This window comes from Procambarus clarkii, chromosome 74 (assembly GCF_040958095.1).
Source record: "Procambarus clarkii isolate CNS0578487 chromosome 74, FALCON_Pclarkii_2.0, whole genome shotgun sequence".
In the NCBI taxonomy this organism is placed as follows: domain Eukaryota; kingdom Metazoa; phylum Arthropoda; class Malacostraca; order Decapoda; family Cambaridae; genus Procambarus; species Procambarus clarkii.
In genome coordinates, this window is record NC_091223.1 from 18,756,940 (window position 1) to 18,783,772 (window position 26,833).

The window sequence follows — 26,833 nt, forward strand, 5'->3', positions numbered from 1 at the left end:
CCACTCCTAGATCTCTTTCTTTATCAGAATTCTTTAAAGATTTCTCACATAATATATAGGTTGTGTGGGGTCTATGTTCTCCTATTCCACATTCCATAACATGACATTTATTAACATTAAATTCCATTTGCCAAGTGGTGCTCCATATACTTATTTTGTCCAGGTCTTCTTGAAGGGCATGACAGTCATCTAAATTTCTTATCCTTCCTATTATCTTAGCATCATCAGCAAACATGTTCATATAATTCTGTATACCAACTGGTAGATCATTTATGTACACAATAAACATCACTGGTGCAAGAACTGAACCCTGTGGTACTCCACTTGTGACATTTCTCCATTCTGATACATTGCCTCTGATTACTGCCCTCATTTTTCTATCAGTCAGAAAATTTTTCATCCATGATAGAAGCTTACCTGTCACCCCTCCAATATTTTCCAGTTTCCAGAACAACCTCTTATGTGGAACTCTGTCGAAAGCCTTTTTTAGGTCCAGATAGATGCAGTCAACCCAACCATCTCTTTCCTGTAATATCTCTGTGGCTCGATCATAGAAACTGAGTAAATTCGATACACAGGATCTTCCATATCGAAAACCATACTGTCTGTCTGATATTATATCATTTCTCTCTAGGTGTTCTACCCATTTAGTTTTGATTAGTTTTTCCAATACTTTCACTATTACACTTGTCAATGATACAGGTCTATAATTGAGGGGGTCTTCCCTGCTGCCACTTTTGTAGATTGGAACTATGTTAGCCTGTTTCCACCCGTCTGCTACGATTCCTGTACACAGGGATGCCTGAAAGATCAGGTGAAGTGGAATGCTGAGCTCAGATGCACATTCTCTCAGAACCCATGGTGAAACGCCATCTGGGCCAGCTGCTTTGTTCTTACCGAGCTCCTTGAGCATTTTTTCCACTTCGTCTCTAGACACCTCTATGTGTTCTATGTTGTTCTCTGGAATTCTTATTGTATCTGGTTCCCTAAAGATTTCATTTTGTACAAACACACTTTGGAACTTTTCGTTTAGTGTTTCACACATTTCCTTTTCATCTTCCGTGAATCTATTTCCCATTTTCAACCTCTGAATATTATCCTTTACCTGCAATTTGTTGTTTATGAATTTATAGAATAGACCTGGTTCTGTTTTACATTTGTCCGCAATCCCTTTTTCAAAATTTCTTTCTGCCTCTCTCCTCACTGCCGTGTAGTTGTTTCTCGCATCTTTGTATCGCTGGTATGTTTGGGGGTTCGGCCTCTTCCTGTATTGATTCCATTTTTGTGTCTTTCGGTCTCTAGCCCTCTCGCAATTTCTATTGAACCAATCCTGTTTCCTAGTTCTGCATCTCTGTTTTGGTATAAATTTTTTTGTGCCTTTATCATATATTTCACAAAACTTGCCATACATCTCATTCACTTTCTTGCCTAGCATCAAGTCTGTCCAATTATACTCACTAAAAAAATTTCTAAGGTCACCATAATGTCCTCTCCTGAAGTCTGGTTTTTCAACTGCTTCAACCTCCTTATTTTCTTCCAGCTTATAACGCATTGCATACTTTATTCCCAAAAAGACATGGTCACTTTTACCCAAGGGAGGAAGGTACTGAATGTCAAATATCTCTTCCTCCTTCCTGGTAAATATCAAATCTAGCATGGAGGGAACGTCCCCTTCCCTCATCCTCGTAGCTTGTTTAACATGTTGATACAAGAATGTTTCCAGGATGAGGTCTACAAATTTACAGGTCCAAAAATCTTCTGTTTTAGCTTCATATGCTTCCCAGTCTATGGATTTCAAGTTGAAGTCACCGACTATCAACAGTCGTGATCTATCGTTATCCGCTCTCGCTATAATCTCTCTCATTATTGTTATAAGACCTTCACGTTTACTATCTAGCTCCTCCTTTGACCATGTGCTGCTTGGCGGTGGACTATATGCATTTATCATCATTAGTTTATCATCCTCATAGCAGATCTCTAGTGCTATTATGTCAACTTCTTGTGGATTGGCAGTCATTATTTCCTTCACCTTTAGGTGTTCTTTTACCAGCACAGCAACGCCACCGCCTTTCCTAATTTTTCTGTCCCGTCTCCAAATTGAGTAGCCCCTTGGGAATATGACCTCATTTAAAATTACATCTTCAAGTTTTGTCTCCGTGAGTGCAACAATGTCTGGTGTCTGCAGCTGTATTACATCACTTAACTCCAGTATCTTCGATCTCACTCCATCTATGTTGGTGTATGCAATCTTCAGGAACTTGTTCCCCCTCTCCTTATTCTTCACTCCCCCTCTCTCTATTGATTTTGTTGGTTTGCCTTTATGTACCACTTTACTGGTTTGCCTACCCCTATCACTTTGTAGAAAAAAGAATTTATTTCTTCTTCATTCCTGCTCTCATTTAAATGTTTTGCCTCGGCGAGGTTCAGTTTCAGCTTCTCTCTATCTTCTTTTGAAAGATCTCGTCTTAACGACCACCCTTTCCCATCCTCATCCCTTTGCAATTTTCTAGCATTCCTTAGTACTTCTTCCATCTGTTTGGCACCGTTTAGGGTGATCCTCAAAGGTCGATCTTTCCCTTTTACGTACCTGCCTATTCTCCTGTAGTCGCACACATTCTCTCTGTTTGTAAGACCTTCCACGAGGCCAACAATTTTATCTACTACTTTAGCTTCTTCTACAGCTCTTTCTGACCTAGATGTTATCGCCTTTTCTTTGCAGCCAAAAATGATCAGGGACTTACTCCGATCAACTGTGTTTTGCACCAACTTCGGATTAGATGCCAATTCTTTCCTCACTTCTAGCCTAATGTTTGTTTTATCTTGGTTGCTGCAGTGTTTGACTTCCTTTACTGCTTCTTCTATTTTTTCCTTCTCCTTGGCCACTTGTGCATAAGTGAGTTGCATATCTTTCTTGCACTGTTCTATTCCCTGTGTAACTTCCTCCATCTGTGCTGACAACAGCAACATAGTGATAGCAACAGCATAGTGAGTCAATTATGATGTTCATAAAACAATAAACAAAGAGTCTTGTCATTACACTACATACACAGGTTTTATATAGGTATCTGCATGTTTTGTTCACCATAAGTTGGTTTAAGGAGTCCAAAGAACAAGAGTGGCTGCCACACACCAGCCAGCAGGGTCCATAGAATTACCCAAATCTACCTAAATCCACCCAAATCTACCCAAATCCTGCTGGCATTATGTAAGTAATGAAAAATATGGTATATTTACTCACTATAATGCTGGTGCTGAATGCAAACATGATCAAACCTATTTTTACTCTGAAATAATCTAATTTCATAACGAAATTAGAAGTAAATACAGTGGAACCTCGGTTGACGACTGCCCGCTAGGGGCCCAAATGGAATTCACACCCACAGGCGCAACAAAAAAAAAATCCAAAAAATTCTTTCGTCTTATAGAAGTGTTCATTTTTGTTCCCTGATCATGGAAAAAATAAAAAAAAAATCGTAGGTGGCATATTTTAGCCGCAATATGGTAGGGAAGTGTGGCAAAAAAGGGGCGTTGGCAGAGCCTTCGCCAGACGAGGTCTACTCCGCCCGAGCTGTCAGACGGCAGTTGCCACAAATATTTTATTACCTAATTATTTCAATGTCTCTGATTGATTTTTTCTTAGTTTTTTGCAGTAATATTATTCCATACAGTGAATTGTGGTATATTTATATTATAAAATGTGTGAACCATCGCTGTACTCAAAATTATGGTGTGCATATTAGTGATTCAATTACTATGTTCATAAAAAACAATAAACAAATAGTTTTGCTGTTGTTACACTATATACACAGGTTATATATAAGTACTTCATGTTTTGTACACCATAACGAACTACTAAGTTGGTCTTGTGAGTCAAAAAGCAACGAGGAGTGATCGCCAAACACCAGCGAGCCACTCACTGCCACTCCCTCCCTCAACACCACCTCACTCACCCTCATTCACCTCCCACAATACGCTTTCTGTATTTATTCACTATACACAGACGTTATATATACGTATTTACATGTTTTGTTCACCATAACTGTACATCTAAGCTTGTATGGTGAGTAAATGCCATAAGACGTAGCTACTCACACAGTCAGCTGATCGGCGGCCGCCCTCAAGGCCAGATGCACTAATATTTGTCCTCCAACAATATTGTTTGTGGTGTTATTACGCTATATACACACATTATATATAAGTATCTATCTGTTTTATTCACCATACCTGAACAAATAAGCTGGTATGGTGCCCAAAGACCATAGTGGCAATCAGTAAATACCATGCCAAGTCGTGCAGACGACGCTCCTCCCTCACCAAAATGGCGGCTCCCAACCTACTCCTCTCGCTGTTATCACACTCTATACACACGTTATATATAAGTATCTACATTTGTGTTCACCATAGCGAACCACTAAGCTGGTATGGTGAGTGCAGTCAATAAATGGTGGCCACACACAGTCAGAAGATGACGCCACAACCCTCCCTCCACAGCCTTACTCCTCCCTCCATGGAGCACAGCGCTAAATATCACCACAATCCTGCTATTATCAGTATCCTGGTCAGTTTTATCACAGTCAGGGGGCTTCAGTAATACTATCACTGCTAAATAATAGCAGTATCATTTATATTATGGTATTTGTAGGCGATGCTGTGGTCACAAGCTGAACAGCGGTGCTGTGAGCTCGTGCTGCGTGCGCCAGCCTTGGTGGCTTGCTCAATACTGACGCTGTAACACCCAAGAATGTTGGCCTGGATTTTTTTCTAGGTGGCATCTGGCAACTATTGGTCCTGGCTGTACTATAGCTGCCCCTATCCCAGGCGGGGCGTTTAAATTATAGCGCTAGACATGAAATCATATATATATGATGTGCGCGGTTTTGGTTTTGTCACTGATATCATTTATATATGATATGCGCGGTTTGAGGGTTAATAAAAGTGAGTGGAAGAGTTAGTACCTTGGAAAAAAATATGGCTTGGAATGTCACATATATACTTATTTATAAGCAAAATAGTGACTATAAGCAATAAGTCATATATGTACAAGAGCGGATTGCATTCCACCACTCCCCATATTCCCTGCCTCTCCTCGCTCCAATGATGCCTACGCAGTCCACTTATTCCCCCACTTCCTTGCGACCTGCTCGTTTGCCTGCTCCCATTGTGCTCCACTCATTCCCTAAGACCCCTTGCACCCCACTCATTCCTCGCGCTTCCCTTCCCCACCACTTAATTCTTCAATGCCTCATGATCCCCTCGTGCACCACTAGTTCCCTCACACTCCTCTCGTTCCCTCATGTGCCCTGTGTACCCTGCAACCTGCTCGTTTCCCTGCCCGTTTCGCCCCCCTCAATCCTTTCGCATCCCGACTCATTCCTCGTGCTCCCCTCGCGTGCCCATTGTCCCCTCTCGTGCCCATTGTCCCCTCTCGTGCCCCTCATTCCCTAGCACTCCACTCGCTCCCTCATTCCCTCGTGCTCCACTCACTCCCTCATTCCCTCATGTGCCCCTCATACCCTTGCGAGCCCCTCGCATGCCACTTATTTCCTCATGCCGTGCGTTCCCTCATGGTTATTTCACATGGCTTTCATTCCCTTGGACTTCTCTCGCACACCACCCATTCCCTTAACTTCCCTCATTCTCTAGTGTTCCCCTCGTTCCCTCGCACACCCCACATTGCCTTGCACTCTCCTAGCATGCCACTCATTCCCTCGTTCTCCCCTTCCATACTCCCCTCATTCGCTCACACTCCCCTAGTTCCCTCACGCATCCCTTGTTCTTTCATGCGCCCCTAATTCCCTAGCATGCCCCCTCCCTCACATGCAGCTCATTCCCTCAAGCTCCCCTCACACAGCACTTATTCCCAGGCGCTCCCCTTGCATGCCACTCGCTCCCTCGTGTGCCACTCATTCCCTCGCATACCCCTCGTTCCCTTGCACTCTCCTTGCATGCCCACCTGTTCCTTTGTGCTCCCCTTGCATCTCCACTCGTTCCCTCGTGCTCCCCTTGTGTGCTGCTTGTTCCCTCACACGCTCTTTGTTCCCTCGCATGCCGCTCATTCCCACGTGCTCCCCTCGCATGCCACTCACGGTCTCCTCATTTGCTCTCGCTCTCCTTGCACGCCGCTCGTTTCCTCGCACTCCCCTTATGTGCTGCTTGTTCCCTTGCACTCCCCTTAAGTGCTGCTTGTTCCCTCGCAAACCCCCCTCATTCCCTTGTGCTCCCCCCGGCATGCCCCTCATTACCCCCCTTGCACACCACTTATTTTCACGCTCTCTCTTCACACGCCGCTCGTCCTCTATGGCGCCACTTGTTCCCCTCGCATGCCCCCCATTCCCTTGTGCACCCCTCACATGCTCCCGATTCCCTCATTCCCTAATGCTCATCTCACATGCCCCTTGTTCCCCCCCCCCAAAGACGGCTTATTCCCACCCTCACATGCCACTCGTTCCTTTGTGCTCCCCTCGTTTCCTCTCGCTCTTCTCGCATGCCGATCATTTCCTCAGGTGCCACTCATTCCCTCGCGCGTCCCCTCATGTGCTGCTTCTTCCCTCGGCTGCCACCTCGTTCCCTTGCACTCCCCTCAAGCGCAACTCGTTACCTCGCGTTATCCATGCATGCCCCTCGTTTCCTCTAGCTCTCCTCGCACGCTGCTCATTCCCTCACGCTCCCCTTGTGTGCTGTTTATTTCCTCACATAAAATTCTGAGGCTAGGTAATGATGATAGAGTTACAAGATACGAGCTAAATGGTGTTGAGATTGCGAAGTTGGATTGCGAAAGGGATCTGGGAGTTATGATTAGTAAGAATTTAAAACAAAAGGATCAATGCATGAATGTTCGTAATAAGGCAAATCGAACACTCTGATTTATTAATCGCAGCGTTAGTAACAAGACACCTGGTGTAGTTCAAAAGCTATATCTTGCTCTGGTTAGGCCCCATTTAGATTATGCTGTTCAGTTTTGGTTGCCTTACTATAGAATGGATATAAATTCCCTTGAATGTGTCCAGCGTAGGATGACTAAGTTAATTCCCCAAATTAGAAATCTTTCATATGAAGAAAGATTAACAAAGCTTAAATTGCATTCACTGGAAAGGCGAAGAGTTAGGGGTGACATGATAAGAGGTTTACAAGTGGGTGAATGGACATAACAAAGGGGATATTAATAGGGTATTAAAAGTATCAACACAAGACAGAACACGAAACAATGGGTATAAATTGGATAAGTTTAGATTTAGGAAAGACTTGGGTAAATACTGGTTCAGTAACAGGGTTGTTGATTTGTGGAACCAATTACCGCGTAACGTGCTGGAGGTGGGGTCCCTCGATCGTTTCAAGCGCGGGTTGGACAAGTATATGAGAGGGATTGGGTGGTTATAAATAGGAGCTGCCTCGTATGGGCCAATAGGCCTTCTGCAGTTGCCTTTGTTCTTATGTTCTTATGTTCTTATATTGGTCAGTTTGGCAAAGTTTGAAGTTTGTGATATAAGCCCCAAAAATGGAAGTGTTATCAGTCAGAAACCCCGATGATGCTTCAGTAGATGCTAGAGAGATCCTGCAGATCTTTAACACCATCGGTATTTACTAGCAACAATATAATATGATGAGTCCAGTTCCTATTCTCACAAGACACTTCAGCCTCACTACTGAGCAGCCAGATTCTGGTCGTATCCGAGCTTCCGGTTCTCATCCCACATTCAAGCCTGCCTGCATTTGAGCTCCACGCTTTACGCACTCCCCCCGCATCTAAGCTCTCTACCCGAGGCATCACTCAAACTCTCGTTTTATGCTCCAGGCCTTGTCTTAGCACCTGACAGCTGGGTGGACAGCGCTTCGGGTTTGTAGTCCTGAGGTTCCGGGTTCGATCCCCAGTAAAGGCAGAGACAAATGGGCAAAATGTTTCTTTCACCCTGATGCCCCTGTTACCTAGCAGTAAATAGGTACCTGGGAGTTAAACAGCTGCCTGGTCAAGGACCGGGCCACGGCGACGCTAAGCCCCGAAATCATCTCAGATAACCTCAAGATTAGCTGTCACAACAAATTACTACATTGCCAACAACTGACTGATGTAACAAAGACTTAAATAAACAACAAAAACCACTAAACTCTGTCTTGTTACCCAAACATGTATACATACATAATCTTCCGTTAGAGGCCCTCCCCAGGATGCAACCCCCACAAGAAGCCGACTAATTCCTGGGTACCTATTTACTTCTAGGTAAACAGGAACATTAAGTGATAAGAAATGCACCCAACCATTTCTGTCCTGCCCAGATTTCAAATCCAGAGTTCCCAATTCCCGAGCCGAGAATGAACCTGACTGTACTACCAGAACCTTACAGAAATTACTGAAGCCATTCAGCACATTTTAAAGTCTATATCTATCATACCCTCAAATATTCCTTAGGTAAGGTAAGGAATCCTTGTTCAGGCAATTCTCTAGTTACTTCAGAGAATGCACAGCAATTACTCAAAGACTGGTTGGTCTCAAATGAGAACTGAAACAGTTCAAGTGTTAAAATAAATAAATAAATAAATAAATAAATGTTTATTTAGGTAAGGTACATACATAGAGATTTTACAAAGTTTGTTGGATTAATAGATAGAGCTAGTACATACAATGCCTAAAGCCACTATTACGCAAAGCGTTTCGGGCAGTTTAATATGGATGCAATTCGGGCGTTTAATATGGATGCAAGGAATAAGTAAAGAAAATGTTGTGTAAAAAATATCAACCCAAGTTAAGGTCAAATTTAGGTATTCTTAGCATGAGAAATATGATAAGTTTATTAATGCTTGCAATAAATACTCCAAGTACTGGGAAGATTTACTGCAATAGAATAGAATAGACTTAATCCAACAGATTGGAAAAACATTGGAAAGTACGAAGACAAACCAATTTCTACTGATACTCACCTATATGCATTATTTCACATGCAAGTGAAATGATGAAATGGTTTCTAGATGTAAATCAATCTTTACAGATACCATGTCTTCACATAAAGCAACTGCTACGTATAATACGATGCCTCCATACCCAATGATCTCAGACATTTACTACTGTGTTACTATTATTATTGCTTTTAACAAATACAATCAGAATAACCCTGCTAAGTTTACGCAATATACCAGTTCTATATTCAATTCTTTCTTTACAGAAAGGTGCAATAATATATCTCCTGAACAGAAACATTATTACAAGATCGTTGTCCGTATCATTACGACTCTTTCTTCGTTGCAGTTTCAGTGGTTATGGAAGCACTTCTTATACTTTATCTTGTCTTATAAAAAACAAGATTTCACTAGAAGCGTATGATGACTCAAAACCACAAGCCGACGTACAGACTACTCACGTAAAATCCATAGCGGAAGACAGGCAAGAGAGCGGAGGAAGGACTGACTGAGCCCAGCCGCGGCCCCGACCACTACCACCCACACCTCTCCCTCTCACTGATTTCCACCGTTATTATTTTACTCTCCCGTACTGTAATCAAACTTAATACCGCCTTCTCCTGGTGCTTCTTCAGTTTAATTTAGGTCACTGAATATTTCTAAGTACACTCCAAGAGGTTTAAGCACATATTTACGAGAATTGCTGACGTGGAAATTGAGAGTAAATTTTGGGATGCAACACCAGGGAAGGGGACGTAAGGTGGGCCTCGACCAGCTGGTGGCTGCCATGCGTGTCCTAAACCCTACCCCACACACTAGTAATAATAATAATAATAATAATAATATTTTATTTAGAAAAAGTACATATATAGATGCAGTTACAAACAGTCTGATTGATTTATAGATAGAGCTAGTACATACCTAAAGCCACTAGTACGCATAGCGTTTCGGGCAAGTCTATCTGTGACCTCACACTCGTGTCACCTATCCTACGCACACTCTGCATTAAACACAATAACTTATTTTAGATTTTCGTTACATTGTGTTAAAGTTAGGTTAGATTAATATACGTAAAAGCTTGAATAATTGAGTGTTAAAAGACTTGCAATGACGTGGTAGGATATAACTTTTAGCTCTTTTTGAAGATGATTGTTACAAATATTATGAAGTAATAATTATGCAATCTTTACATGCTCTAGTAATTGTAGTAAATAAATTATAGTAAACGGGAATGTTTTTGTTATCATTGGCATGAATCGGCTTAAGTGAAGGCAGCACGCAAAACTCACGTCGGCACCTGCGGGTCACAAGGTAATTTACCTGAATTTACCTGATGGTCAGTATCTCACAAGTGGCCTCGACGAGAACAGGAAGCCGCCAGCTTGTTGAAGGGTCATCCGTTGGTCCTGATTATTTTGTCGAGCTGGATTTTAAAATTCAGCCGTGTTTTGGTATTTACGACTTCGGCGGGTAGGCTGTTCCATGGCGGTCCGTTTAATTACCACAAGCTACACAAGCTTCAGAAAGCTTCCTGGCAATACGTTAGTAATGAATAAATATGATATATTTACTCATTATAATGTTGGTGCTGAATGTACAACACGAAAAAACATAATTTTAATCTGAAAAAGTATCTTTTTATAAAGAAATTAGACGAAAATAAAAAGCTGGTGACGCCAAATCAAGTCGACGATCCAAGCTTCGGTTAGGTTAGGTTAGGTTTGGTTAAGTTAGGTTAGGTTAGGTCAGGTCAGCCTAACCTAACATATCATATTTATTCATTACTAACGTATTGCCAGGAAGCTTTCTGAAGCTTGTGGTAATTAGACGGACCCTTCCATGGGTTTACCTGAGGATCACTATTACTAGTGGCCTCGGCGAGGACAAGAAGCCGCCGGCTTGTCAAAGTACCCCCCCCCCTCACCATTTGCCCTGATCTTTTCCAGTTGTATTTTAAAACTCAACAGAGTTTTTGCATTTAAAGCTTTGGCGGGTAGGCGGTTCTACGGGATTATACCCGTCGGTGAAAAAGCAATTGTTCTCAGCCCTTCATTCATAATGTTAAGGTTTGGGACGTTGTGTACCTTGACTAACAAAGCTTTTGATACAGTGCCACATGAAAGACTGATTAAAAAGATAGAGGCTCACGGTATTTTGGGTACTATATAAAATTGGATTAGGGCATGGCTATGGTCGAACCCCTCTTGGAATCTGACCAGAGTGTCAATTGGGTTAACCCATGTGTTGTGTTTCCATAATGGTCGCCCAAGTTAACATTGGTGAATACTCCAAGAATATTGCAGGCAATGAGCCACAATAACGTGGCTGAAGTATGTTGACCAGACCACACACTAGAATTTATTTATTTTTTATTTATTTATTTATGTACAAGAAGGTACATTGGGTTAGAGAGAATACATAGCATAGCATTTACACTCTTGTAAAGCCACTAGTACGCGCAGCGTTTCGGGCAGGTCTTTAATCTAACAGGTTCAAATATTTATTTGATATTTCAAAGGTTCGAATATTTATTTAATATTTCTAAGGTTCAAACTGTCGTACCATATGGGACTGGTGATTAGTGAAAATAAAACTAAGTTTGAATGTAGAAGTCGGAGGCCTATTATATTAAAAATAAACGGTAAAAATATAGAGAGTTAATATATATAAATATTTAGACATACTTGTTGGATATACCCATGAGAGTTTGGAAGCTGAGATGAACAGACTGGTGGGTCAATGTCAGAAGAGATTACAACCTCTGAAGGCCTTGGCATGCTGTGGAAAGGGAGTAGGAGTCCCTGTGCTACAAACGGTCCGTCTAATTACCACAAGCTACCACAAACTACACAAACTTCAGAAAGCTTCCTGGCAATACGTTAGTAATGAATAAATATGATATATTTACTCATTATAATGTTGGTGCTGAATGTACAACACGAAAAAACATAATTTTAATCTGAAAAAGTATCTTTTTATAAAGAAATTAGACGAAAATAAAAAGCTGGTGACGCCAAATCAAGTCGACGATCCAAGCTTCGGTTAGGTTAGGTTAGGTTTGGTTAAGTTAGGTTAGGTTAGGTTAGGATAGGTTAGGATAGGTTAGGTTAGGTCAGGTCAGCCTAACTTAATATATCATATTTATTCATTACTAACGTATTGCCAGGAAGCTTTCTGAAGTTTGTGTAGTTTGTGGTAGCTTGTGGTAATTAGACGGACCCGCTACAAATGATATACTTGAGTACTGTAAGATCTCTTATTGATTATGCTGCACCTGTCATTTCTTGTTTTGGTAAAGGTAGGATGGGTAAGTTGGAAAAGGTACAAAATGAAGCCATGAGAATTATCTGAGGATGCCCAAGATATGCTATGATTGAGATAATGAGGATGGAGTTGAATCTGCAGAGTATTGGGGATAGAATTGTAGAGATAAATGTAGCCTCTGCCATTAGATTAATGAGAGGTGGGGGAGCTAATGAATTAATCCTCTTGGTTCAAAAGGTAGGAAGTAGTGAACAGCGTATGATGAAGAAGAGAGTATATATGAATGACTTATGTTTTAATGTTATAAAGTATGATGTTATTACAGAATGTATTGCTGTGCCCAAGAGACAATTCACACCACCATGGGAGGATTGTAATATAGATGTAGTAATTACTCCCTTGCAAAAGAAAAAAAGTATGTATGAAATAGGAGAGCTGAGGGCAACATATGATTGTATAATTAGAAAATTGCCTACAGAAAACACTCTACATGTATATTGTGATGGGTCAGTAGCTAGGGATGGGAAGGCAGGATGTGGAGTCGTGATGAGGGAGTACACTGACATCGGCACTGTAGATACTGTTATTGGACGCCGCTTAACTGACAATGTCTCTTCAATGCAGGCTGAACTCCAAGGTGTATTAGCAGGATTACAGGAAGTAGTCAGATATGGTAAAAATGCCTGCTTCTTTATTAACAGCAGAGAAGCGTTAGTCTTTAAATAGCAGACACCCAGTATACCAGAATATTGTGATAAAGTGTAGAGAGAATGTTAAGAAATTAGAAAAAACTAGGTATAAAGTAAGATTCACGTGGATCCCTTCACATGTAGGAATACTGTTGAATGAGGTAGTTGATGACATAGCGAAGAGAGCCACTGAAAAAACTCTTGTTGATGTATGTCATTTAACCTTGAAACAAATAAAAAGAATCAAGATGATCCAAGAGAGAGAAGAAATGATAGAGAATGGCAATGGTGTACAGTAGTAATACACATAAGAATTATTCAATAATAAATACAAATTCGTCCTTCACCTTGGATTGTCAATGAGCTATCTGAGAGCAGCAGTACACCGAGAACTTCAACAAGATCTTGAAGATCTGAGGCAAAGTGAAATTGACACCAGTAATTCCATCTATCATCATACTATCATGCAAGAGGAGCCACACATCTATGGATCATCCAATAAAATCAGCAGACTTCTAGATCTTTATCTAGATCTAGATCTAGATCGGAGACTTTATCAGTCTCCGTGGTGTAGTGGTAAGACACTTGCCTGGCGTTCCGCGAGCGCTGTGTCATGGGTTCGTATCCTGGCCGGGGAGGATTTACTGGGCGCAATTCCTTAACTGTAGCCTCTGTTTAACGCAACAGTAAAATGTGTACTTGGATGAAAAAACGATTCTTCGCGGCAGGGGATCGTATTCCAGGGACCATAGGATTAAGGACTTGCCCGAAACGCTACGCGTACTAGTGGCTGTACAAGAATGTAACAACTCTTGTATATATCTCAAAAAAAAAAAAAAAAAAAGATGTTACTACTGCTTGGCTTAGACTCGTTTACAAGTATCTCTGGGAATTCTCATTATCTGCTGATGTAGACCTGACCAAATGTAAACTGTGTCAACAAAATTATTCGCACACCCTCCGTCACTATGTGATGGAGTGCGAAAAGATACGTGAATTTAGAGACAATTCTATAACCTATGTTCCAGCGATGTGTAAATATTTAACTCAAAATGATCTGCTACCAGAAATTTTAGCTAAATATCCCCAGTTTGCTAACTGTAGGTAGTAACTGAGTGATTGTAACCTATCCACTGCTGCCCACTGGATGGGGGGTGGTGTGCAGGACAAACATATAAATTGTGACACTAACTCTCCACATATGTCAGTTGCTTAATTTAGAACCTGTGCTTGAGGTCGATCTTGAACCCATTGTTAATGTGACGATTTATATTGAATTTTGTAACTAGCTCATCAAGATTGTAACTTGCTTAGCTAAATGAATTGTGTTGTTCAGTCCCTGAGCCCATTATGTGCCTCTGTAACCCTTTCCACTACCGCCCACAAGATGGGTATGGGGTGCATAATAAATGAACTAAACTAACCTATGGTAAAGGAAAGTCTACTTGGAAGGATTCAATTTACATGAGATTAAGATTAGGATACAAATATATCTGGCAATATGGTGTTGTAAGTGAAAAAGATAAGGAGTGTAAATTATGTAGTATGCCGCACACCCACACCTTAGAACATTATGTATTAGAGTGTCAACTTATTGATAACTATAGAAATAAGGAAGTAAATAGTGTACCACATCAAATTGTTTGGATGTGTGATAATGGTATGATAGACAGTATACTTAGGAGCTAGAAGAATTTTGCCTCAACAGTGTAACAAATATATGTATGCTGTGCTTACTATATTAACCTGCAATATTAAATGGGATTCTTGTAATGTTATTTGTCTATATGTACTCACTGAATTTGTGCACCCCTTGAGGGACTTGAAGTAGAGGGGGGTAGAAATAGCCTACGCTACTCTATCCCTTTGAGATGTATTTCTTTCTTATCTCAATAAACATACTTGAACTTGAACTAATAGATAATTTTAAGTACATAAATTCTAGCAGAATTTATAAAATGATTACAGATACATTGCAAGAAAAAAAATGAGTTGAGAGAGAATAGTAAGTATATTAAAGCACATTGGTATATTAAAGCTCTGATTGATTACATTGACAACTTGATTGGTGATTTAAACAAGATTAACAGATACCATACAGCAGATTGATAGCACATATAAGAAGACAGCAATGATCACAATGGTAAAGATGGTGAAGGGACGACAACGTTTCAGTCCATCCTGGACCATTCTCAAGACAATTAACTTGAGGATGGTCACCTTCTAGTGTGTGGTCTGGTCAACATCCCAAGAATATTGTTGAAAACATCTTGATAAGTTATTTAACCAAAAATCCAAAGTTTTTTAAGTTAGGTTAGGTCAGGTTAGTGTTTTACCACTGCACCATGGGGACTTCACATTGTAGCGAGTAGATTATCCCAATAATATACTCGCTCCAAATGCATTGTTAATATTCCTGTCAACCTTTGGAGATGAATGAGGTGAGGCGTTGCCCGGGCAATATGGTGAGGAGTTGCCCGGGCATATAAGCAGCAGGATAGCAAACATTAAAGCAGAGTCTACTTTCAAGTGTGGTCTAGAGCAGACACTTGTGAGATACTGTGCTCAGTGCGCTCAACTCACACCAACGTATCACCTGTGTACTTCTGTATATTCGACCAAATATATATATAGTATCTTAGTGTCTGTGTTTATTTGTCACCATACTTTACGTAACAATAGAACCGTTACATTGGTGACCCCAGAGAGTTTCGACGATACCCAGCCACGATGGACTACAACATGGACTCTCACTGGACCTCCACTGCTGCTGCTTGCTGTGGACCGCAGCCACCTGTCATGGAACGTTGCCAACACCCTTGCCATAGCTATGATTTTCATCGCGATCGTCTCTGCATTTTCATCTACTACGGCTTGCTGCTCCACGATCACTACTCACTCATCTGGCAGCTTCATCAGTAACTACATAATGTGTGATCTACAGCCTGTCCTGCCGACTCTCCGTCGCTGCCAGGGCACTGCTTGTTCTACAGGGGCGCCCACGAAAGCTGCTCTTTCGTCAGATTCATCTACACGTTCACTGCATTCTGATACTCTGCCGACTCAAGCACTTTGCGCAGTACAGGACTTACAGCTTGCGTTTCCGACTCTTCGTCGCCTTTAGGACAATTCAGCTCTAGCAGTGATTACCTCGTTGTCCTAAACTACGTGCCTACATTACCTCCTAATGTCCTGGTGCCCGAGCCCATCCGCCCCGGATCTAAATGCTCCATCAGCGACCCAAGGACGCAACAATTATGCACATTCTTCTCTCCTGCTACACCGAGCTTGTCCACACACTGCCTACATCTTTTGGTACCAGACTACAATTTCCACAGTCAACAATGTAGTACTCGGCGTGTACAGTCCTAATCAACCCAAGACGCTACAGCTTCGACACAAGAGCAGACAGCAGACTACGACCGCTTCGAGCCGCCACGCTCTCGCTCCCCGAGTTTAGACACTCACAAATCTCAATCGAGCCGCCACGCTCTCCCACATAGAGCTCCACGACTCCGGCCTCACTCGGCTCTCTGCTCTGCTCCAGGCTTCGTCTCAACGTCTGCGACACTGCTAAGTCCAGAGACACATCCGCCGACTACGCAGTTCACTTTTCGACCCCAGTTACCAGCCGCACCACAACCTGATCCTACGACGACGGACGATCCTGTACGTGCGACCGCCCACCCTACAAACCCAGTTAGATGACATCAGCGAAGAGGAGGAAGTTAACTTTGATGGTTATGTAACGCGAGCAGGGCGTACAATTCACCGACCAGCTAAATTCCTTGATCAAGTATTTTTCCTTTCATCCCCTGGGAGGGGGAGTTCTGTAGCGAGTAGATTATCCCAATAATATACTCGCTCCAAATGCATTGTTAATATTCCTGTCAACCTTTGGAGATGAATGAGGTGAGGCATTGCCCGGGCAATATGGTGAGGAGTTGCCCGGGCATATAAGCAGCAGGATAGCAAACATTAAAGCAGAGTCTACTTTCAAGTGTGGTCTAGAGCAGACACTTGTGAGATACTGTGCTCAGTGCGCTCAACTCACACCAACGTATCACCTGTGTACTTCTGTATATTCGACCAAATATATATATAGTATTTTAGTGTCTGTGTTTATTTGTCACCATACTTTACGTAACAATAGAACCGTTACAACATCTATGGGGAAATTTTGAACGTTAAAAACTGCGTTCACTGATTTTAACATGGGCGACAATTGTGGAAACACAACACATGGGTTGACCCAATTGCTATTTGGGTCAGATTAAAAAAATTTATACTAAAACAGAGATACAGAACTAGGAAACAGGATTGGTTCAACAAGCTGCAAGAGGGCCAGAGACCAAAAGACACAAAAATGGAATAATATACAAATCAAATCAAATGTTTATTCAGGTAAAGTACATACAAGGTGCATACATCTGGCACCATATTGCCAGATATATTTGTATCCTAATCTTAATCTCATGTAAATTGAATCCTTCCAAGTAGACTTTCCTCTACCATAGGTGAAGGACGAATTTGTATTTATTATTGAATACTTCTTAAATGTGTTACTACTGTCCACCATTGCCATTCTCTTTACCATTTCTTCACCCTCTTGGATCATCTTGATTCTTGTTTTTATTTGTTTCAAGGTTATCTGACATACAACATCAACAAGAGTTTTTTCCATGGCTCTCTTCACTATCTCATCAACTACCTCATTCAACAGTATTCCCACATGTGAAGGGATCCACATGAATCTTACTTTTTACACAGTTTTTTCTAATTTCTTAACATTCTCTCTACACTTTATCACAGTATTCTGGTATACTTGGCATCTGCTATTTAAAGACTCAAACGCTCCTCTACTGTCAATAAAGAAGCAGGCATTCTTACCACTTTTGACTACTTCCTGTAATCCTGCTAATACATCTTGGAGTTCAGCCTGCATTATAGAGACATTGTCAGTTAAGCGGTGTCCAATAACAGTATCTATAGTGCCGATGTCAGTGTACTCCCTGATCAAGACTCCACATCCTGCCTTCCTATCCCTAGCTACTGACCCATCACAATATACATGTAGAGTGTTTTCTGTAGGTAATTTAATAATTATACAATCATATGTTGCGTTTCCAGAGGTTATCTTGAGATGATTTTGGGGCATAGTGTCCCCGCGGCCCGGTCCTCGACCAGGCCTCCACCCCCAGGAAGCAGCCCGTGACAGCTGATTAACTCCCAGGTGCCTATTTACTGCTAGGTACCAGGGGCATCAGGGTGAAAGAAACTCTGCCCATTGTTTCTCACTGGCACCCGGGATTGAACCCGGGACCACAGGGTCACACGTCCAGTGTTCTGTCCACTCAGCCACTGGCTCCCTCAGCTCTCCTATTTCATGCATACTTTTTTTCTTTTGCAAGGGAATAATTACTACATCTACATTACAATCCTCCCATGGTGGTGTGAATTGTCTCTTAGGCACAGCAATACACTCTGTAATAACATTATACTTTATAACATTAGAACATAAGGTACTCATATATGCTCTTCTTTATCATACATTGTTCATTACTTCCCACCTTTTGAACCAAGAGGATTAATTCATTAGCTCCCCCACCTCTCATTAATCTAATGGCAAAGGCTACATTTATCTCTGAAATTCTATCCCCAATACTCAGCAGATTCAACTCTATCCTCATTATCTCAATCATAGCATTTCTTGGGCATCCAAAGATAATTCTCATGGCTTCATTTTGTACCTTCTCCAACTTGCCCATCCTATCTTTACCAAAACAAGAAATGACAGGTGCAGCTTAATCAATAAGAGATCTTACAGTACTCAAGTATATCATTCGTAGCACAGGGACTCTCACTCCCTTTCCACAACATGCCAAGGCCTTCAGAGGTTGTAATCTCTTCCGACATTGACCCAACAGTCTGTTAATCTTGGCTTCCAAACTCTCATGGGTATATCCAACATATGTACCTAAATATTTATATATATTAACTCTCTATATTTTTACCATTTATTTTCAATATAATGGGCCTCCGACTTCTACATTCAAACTTAGTTTTGTTTTCATTAACCACCAGTCCCATATGGTGACACAGGTTTCCAAAATTATCCAACAACGTTTGAACCTTTGAAATAGCTTTGGCCTGAAACAAAATATCATCAGCATATATGATCGGGGTTACCCCCAGATGCAATTACCCCGGGGTTATCTCTCAGATGCTATCTTATTCATTAGTACATTAAACAGGGTGGGACCCAACACTCCTCCCTGAGGTGTGCCGAGTTCAAAGGATCTCACACCTGACATACAACCTTGATACCCACACCTGAGCCTTCCTTTCGTAAAGATAGTCCCCTATCCAGCGCAATAATCTCCCTTTAAAACCAAGACCAGCTAATTCATATAAAATAACCTCTTTGTTGGCTTTATCAAAAGCTCCTTGAAATCAATAAAAATTCTATAATAATTATTAGCTAGACATTTAATAATACAGTCAGAGGTACTTTTGCCTCTGAGGAACCCGAACAAATTACTAGACATATGATCACCTGTTATATATAAAAGTTTATTTAAAATTATCCTCTCCGTCATTTTACAAAAACACGAGGTTAAGGACACAGGTCTGTACTCTCCATTGGCTTTAGGGATAGGGATGATCATAGCTTTTTTCCATTTACTGGGAATACTGCCTTCTTTATAAGTAATATTAAAAGAGGTCTAACAGTGGGCTTTTCGTTATAATGGCAAGTTCATTAAATATTTCATAAGTTACTCCATCCTCCCAAGGGGCGGTAGATTTCCCAACTTTAATCGCGTTATTAGTTTTTCTCTGATAATACCTGTGCAAGTGACATCACCACTGTTACCTGCTGTAAGTATAAAATCCTTTCTTAGATCTTTCCAAGAATCTAATGACTCTGTCGTTACAGGGGGTAATGAACTAAGTTTGGCAGCTTCCGCCCATTTATTTACGTGACCATTTGCAGGTCAGGATGTGCAACAAAATTATGCTTTTTTATCCCTTACTTTATTTTTGTCTTGCCAGATTTCCTTCAAGTTTCTGTTACTCCCAACTTTCTCTGCAAACTCCTGCCAATACTTGCTCCTAATTTCCTTTCTCTTTTCCCCACACAGCCTAACAACTGCCAGTAAAGCATTCTTCCCTTCCTCAGTCCTACCATTCCTATCCCAATCCCTGTGAGCTCTCCTCATTGTTAATGTCCACCCCTTAAGCATCTTGTCCTGTGTATAATTTTCTTTTCTGGAGGGATGCTTTTTTATACTATACTAAATGTTTTCCGGTTCACTGTTGCATTAAATACATCTACCTCCTTAATTAGATCTTCGTAAAATGTTGATGCACATTCTCTCAGAACCCATGGTGAAACTCCATCTGGACCAACTGCTTTATTCTTACTTAGCTCCTTTAGCATATTTTCCACTTCATCTCTAGACACCTCTATACGCTCTTATGTTGTTCTGTGGAATTCTTATTGTGTCTGGTTCTCTGAAGATCTCATTTTGTACAAACACACTATGGAACTTTTCGTTTTATGTTTCACACATTTCTTTTTAATTTTCTGTGTATCTGTCCCCCATTTTCAACCTTTGAATATTATCCTTTACCTGCAGCTTACTTTTAATGAATTTATAGAAAAGGCCTGGATCTGATTTACATTTGTCTGCTATACCATTCTCAAAGTTCCTCTCTGCCTCTCTCCTTACTGACGTGTAATTATTTCTTGCATCTTTGTATCGCTGGTATGTTTGGGGGTTTGGCCTCTTTCTATAATGATTCCATGCTTGTGTCTTTTGATCTCTGGCCCTCTCGCAATTTCTGTTGAACCAACCCTGTTTCCTAGGTCTGCATGCCTGTTTTGGTATGAATGTACCAAATATATACACACATTATATATAAGTATCTACCTGTTTTATTCACCATACCTGTACAAATCAGCTGGTATGGTGCCCAAAGACCATAGTGGCCAGTTAGTTTAGTTCATTTATTATGCACCCCATGCCCATCTTGTGGGTGGTAGTGGAAAGGGTTACAGAGGCACACAGAGGGGTACCTCAGTTTAAGAGTTTAATCCATTCCTGGAGATGGCTCGTATTCCAAAGCTAATTTCCCCATAAGAAATAATGGGAAATGAATTAATCCGTTCCTTACTACCCCAAAATCCCACATCAAACTAAATTTTTATACCTAATTCATCTAAATAAACCTCCAAAACTATGTTCAAGTTATTACTTACCTTGCTGTTGAATGCTGTAGGCGTATGGAAGATGGTGAGGAGGGGGGAGGAGGAGAGGAGTTACTGTTTGGAAGGGGAGTCCCCTTCCATTATCACATCAGGCAGTGAGGACTTCACTGGTATGCACACTCTGGCACATTTTGCCTGCATACCACTAGGTCTTGCTTGTCTTACTAAGAATTTGTCTAAAGACACTTGTTTTTCCCTACATTTTAACACTTGTCTGTAGTAAGACATCACATTATCATTTAAAAGGTCAATGCAACGGCCTGCTACAGCTTTATCTGGGCGAGTTTTTTCAACAAAACTTTGCAGTTCTTCCCATACTTCACACATTTTCTTAATCGAGAAGGGACATCCTCTACTGCCTCTACTCACAGCTATATTCTTAGGTTGAACCTTACCAATGGCTTTCTTGAGACCCATGGCGAGATATATAATGACAACTTTTATGCTCAAATGGCCAAAAAAATGACAAAAAACTGTAAATCCTTGTGAAGAATTCAGGTGGGATAGTCACTGGGCACGAGACACTGGTAAACTGAGGCGCGATCGCCGTGCCACCATGTGCTAGTCGGCCTGTACACGTATCAACAAACTCGCGTTCCGAGGTAACCCTCTCCTTCCGAGACAAATTTTCCGAGGAAATCCTGCTCGTATGCCGAAAAACTCGCATACAGGAACACTCGTATTCCAAGGTACCACTGTAATGGGCTCAGGGACTGAACCCCACAATTCATTTAGCTAAGCAAGTTACAATCTTGATGAGCTAGTTACAAAATTCAATATAAGTCGTCACATCAACAATGGGTTCAAGATTGACCTCAAGTACAAGTTCTAAATTAAGCAACTGACATATGTGGAGAGCTAGTGTCAAAATTTATATGTTTGTCCTGCACACCGCCCCCCCCCATCCAGTGGGCAGCGGTGGATAGGTTACAATCACTCAGTTACTACCTACAGTTAGCAAACTGGGGATATTTGGCTAAAATTTCTGGTAGCAGATCATTTTGAATGAAATATTTACACATTGCTGGAACACTGGTTATAGAATTGTCTCTGAATTCACGTAGTGGCCACCAGTAAACAACATGATAAGTCGTGCAGACGACGCACCTCCCTCACCAAAATGGCGGCTCCTAACCTATTCCTATTGCTGTTAATACACTCTATACACACGTTATATATAAGTTTTTATATTTGTATTCACCATAGCGAACCACTAAGCTGGTATGGTTATCTTGAGGTTATCTTCTTGAGATGATTTCGGGGCTTTAGTGTCCCTGCGGCCCAGTCCTTGACCAGGCCTCCACCCCCAGGAAGCAGCCTGTGACAGCTGACTAACACCCAGGTACCTATTTTACTGCTAGGTAACAGGGGCATAGGGTGAAAGAAACTCTGCCCATTGTTTCTCGCCGGTGCCCAGGATCGAACCCGGGACCACAGGATCACAAGTCCAGTGTGCTGTCCGCTTGGCCGACCGGCTCCCTCACCGCATGGTGAGTGCAATCAATAAAAGGTGGCCACACACAGTCAGAAGACGACGCCACAACCCTCTCTCCCACAGCATTACTCCTCCCTCCATGGAGCACAGCGCTAAATATTACCACAATCCTGCTATTATCAAAATCCTGGTCAGTTTTATCACAGTCAAGGGTCTGCTGTAATACTATCATCGCTAAATAATAATATGAACAGATATATTATGGCATTTGTAGGCGATGCTGTGGTTACAAGCTGAACAGCAGTGCTGTGAGCTCGTGCTGTGTGCATCAGCCTTGGTGGCTTGCACAATACTGAAGCCCTCACACCCAAGAATGTTGGCCTGAATTTTTTTTCTAGGTGGCATTTGGCAACTATCGGTCGTGGCTGAACTATAGCTGCTCCTATCCCAGGCGGGGCGTTTAAATTATAGCGCTAGATACGAAATCATATATATATGACATGCGCGGTTTTGGTTTTGTCACTGAAAGCATATATATGATTTGCGCGGTTTAAGGGTTAAGAGGCCAACCCGTTCTCGCGCTTTCTTATAGTCAATATTTACTTATTAAATACGTGCATGTGTGACATACTAATTTATTGTGAGTATTTAAGTTTACCTTGAAAAGCTTCATAGAAAACACCGACCGTACCTTATCTTCTTAGTATGTTAAGATAAGCATCTTATTGCTTCGTAATTACAATTATTACCTACCTTTCCTAACCTTCCTAATTACCTAACTACCTTTTTACCTAATTACCTAATTACCTGCCGTAATTACCTAACCTTCTTAGTATGTTAAGATAAGCATCTTATTGCTTCGTAATTACAATTATTACTTAACCTATACCTATAATAGGTTATGTAATAATTGTAATTACGAAGCAATAAGATGCTTATCTCAACATACTAAGAAGGTTAGGTAAGGTCGGTGTTTTCTATGAAGCTTTTCAAGGTAAACTAAAATATTCACAATAAATTAGTATGTCACATATGCACTTATTCAATAAGTCAATATTGACTTAAAGAAAGTGCAAGAACGGGTTGAAGAGGCACATCAACAAACTGGAAAAGGTGCAAAGACATGCCACTAAGTGGCTCCCAGAACTGAAGGACAAGAGCTACAAGGAGAGGTTAGAGGTATTAAATATGCAAAAACTAGAACAGAAGAAAAAGAGGTGATATGATCACTACGTAGAAAATAGGAAAGAATTGATAAAATTGATAGGGAAGAATTCCTGAGACCCGGAACTTCAAGAACAAGAGGTCGTAGATTTAAACTAACGAAACAAAGCTGCTGGAAAATATAAGAAAATTCACTTTTGTAAACAGAGTGGTAGACAGTTGGAACACGTTAGGTGAGAAGGTGGTGGAGGCCAAGACCGTCTGTAATTTCAAAGCATTATATGACAGAGTGCTGGGGAGATGGGACACCACGAGTGTAGCTCTCATCCTGTAAATACACTTAGGTAATTACAATTGTTTATAATGTGTTGAGTAAGAATGAAGCAGGAAGGGAGCAGGATAATGAGCGCCACGCGAGGGATGGTGGGGAACAAGTGGCGTGTGAATGAGCATGCTGCACAAGCGAAAGGTGGACGGATATGGGGAATGAATATACGAGTTGAACAAGAGGCAGAGGAGGACTGGAAGAGTACAGCTGCGAGTGAGAGGCAGAGGAGGACTGGGTGAAGGGGTTACACGTGTGAGTGAGAGGCAGAGAAGTATGTACATGAGCGAGAGGCAGAGGATGATGTGGTAGTATGTGAGTCAGAGGGAGAGGAGGACAGTGGAGTACATGTGCAACCAATTGACAGTGGAGGACTGGATGTGTATGCATAAGAAGAAAAAGAAAATGAAGATGCATGAGCAAGAGAGAAGGGGTGTGCAAACAAGAGGAAGAGTTAGATGTTGGAGTATGCAAGTGAGAGGCAGGAGAGGGCATAGGATACTATAAGCGGCACATGAAGGAAGAGGAGGAACGAGCGGCACATGGAGGGGAGAGGAGGAACGAGCGGTGCATGAGGGGTGAGGAAGAACTAGTAGCGCATGAGGGGAGCACACAGAAAAGAGAAAGGCATATGAGGGGAGCACGAGGACACGTGTGGTGTGAGAGTGAATGAGCAGCATGCAAGGAAATGAGGGGCATGCGAGGGGAGAGTGCAAGAGAACTAGTAGCAGGCGAGGGGAGCATGAGGGAACACACGACATGTGAGGGGGGGGGGCGTGAGTAAGGGAACGATGGGAGTGCAAGGAAATGAGAGGCGTGTGAGGGAAGTGCTAGGAAATGAATGACAGTGAGGGACTAAGGAGCACATAAGGTAATGAGGGGGAGCATGAGGGAATGACGGGGGGTGAGGGGCATGTGAAGGAACAAGGGGAGGGCTAGGGAACGAGCAGTAGATGACGGGAGCTCAAGGGGAGCGTGAGGGAATGAGTTGTGTGTGAGAGAACAAGCAACGTGCGAGAGAGTGAGCAGTATGTGAGGGGAACAAGCTGTGCATGAATGAAGCGTGATGAAACGAGCAGTGCACGAAGGGAATGCAAGGGAACGAGCGGAACGCAAGGGGAGCACAAGGGAATGAGTGGCGAGCGAGAGGACCCCGATGGAACAAGTGGCGCTAGGGGAGGGTGAGTGAACAAGGGTGGGAGGCATTAGGTGATAGGAAATGTGCCCAACCATTTTTGTCCTGCCTGGGATTTGAACCTGGAATTGTCGATCGCGAGTCGAGAACAAACTTGACTGTACTGCAGGGATCAATTTAGAGTAATTTTTTTTTCACAGGGATATTTTTGCGGGGCTCTAAGCTTCTGGCTGGGCCACTAAGTGTTGCTTGTTTCTGTTTTACTTGGGCAGAGTATGAGTATTTATGACTTTGATGGTCGCCCCTGGAGGTTGTTGATCCAGGTAATCTCTTCGAAGGGTCAGATGCAATAAGCAAGGAGCAACGGTTTCAATCTCAACAAGCCACAACGTAGGACTGAAAACACAGGATGCTTTTTAACCCACTGGTTTATAAACCCCTGGAACTGCCTACCCGCCAAAGCTTTAAATGTCAAAAATATTAAATTTTAAAATTGAGCTGGAAAAATAGGAAAAATTAGGGCAAATGACCCTTGACAATCTGGTGGCTTCCTGTCCACATCGAGGCCACTAGTGCGCTAGTGACCCCTCAGGTAAAATTACTTTATATGCCGAACTACTCTATATGTCGTTCACTCCCCTATTACCATACCCAATGCTTTACCCTGTGTGCCCTTGGTGCCACGGGCGCCCTTCTTTTCCCTGCAGAGAACTTATTATATTCATTCTTACAGGGGCGATGAAGTGTAGGTACCTCATCTGGGACCATCGAAGAAGATAACCAGGTCCTACATCTGAGGTAGGCGGCTGGACAGGGGGGCAGGCCCAGCCAGCTCGCACGAGCACTAGGCTGATCCTCCTTTCCTCTCCCCTAATGGACGACTCGGCTTCCAACAGAAGAGAGTCCAAATAGCACCAAGTAACGACAACATCTCTACCAAGTTCTCCCTGCCCACCGCCTTACTCATGCAGTGTTTGCTTGGCATCCATTCCCCACTATTCCCTTATTTCTTACCTTATGTGTGTATATCACGAAAATAAACACGTGATTAAGAATGTGACAATGTCAGACCACGAAGGAAAAATGAAACAGGAAATTTCCTTAAATTTCTTACCTTATGTTTGATTGCACTAATATAACTTTGACCCTTTACCTTACCCACATGTGTATTTAAGATAACTATGTATATTGTATTCATTTCTTACCTAAATATGTTCCTGAGTGGAACAAAATGTAGAAAATAAATCTTCAGTAACAACCAAGTTTTTCTTTATCATGAATTTCGGTAACTCGATTGCTCTTCTTAACCCCTTGAGTAAGAAAATAGTTAGCATAGAAAGCTTATATTATAAGATCAACAATGCAAGCAATGCTGTGATATTTAACCAAATATGCTTAAAGGAATGCCTGCTGGCCAAGAATACAAACATTAAACCACATGACTTGGAAGTAAGAAATGAAGCTATAAACTATAGATAAAGGTTTGATCTAATAAGGAAACAACTCTAGTTAAAAGAGGAAGCCTCGTCACCATCATCACGTCACCACGCCGCCGTCTGTGCAACCCCCCCTCATCCTCGGGAGGGGGAAGGGGTGCCCCAAACTCTCCATGCCAGCGATCCAACTGGCAGATCTTAGACTGGATGTCAAAATACGTGAA

At 41.9% G+C, this 26,833-nt stretch overlaps 1 protein-coding gene and 1 long non-coding RNA gene across 3 annotated transcripts in view; one reads left to right on the forward strand and one right to left on the reverse strand.

The window, feature by feature from the left end:
* The window catches only part of LOC123767377 (mucin-4), a 79,008-nt gene extending 69,372 nt beyond the window's left edge, over positions 1 to 9,636 (reverse strand). The window contains exon 1 of one of the 2 annotated variants that reach the window (XM_045757034.2): positions 9,351 to 9,636. The gene's annotated coding sequence lies outside the window, so the exon portion shown is untranslated. Of the gene's footprint in view, positions 1 to 9,339 lie in introns of both variants that reach the window. The other variant, XM_045757035.2, reaches the window with a different exon arrangement.
* Positions 9,637 to 9,786: 150 nt separating this feature from the next.
* LOC123767375 (uncharacterized) lies at positions 9,787 to 26,431 on the forward strand. Its single transcript, XR_011224632.1, has 2 exons — positions 9,787 to 10,200; positions 25,907 to 26,431. It is a non-coding gene; the product is annotated as an uncharacterized lncRNA (long non-coding RNA).
* Positions 26,432 to 26,833: the final 402 nt, after the last annotated feature.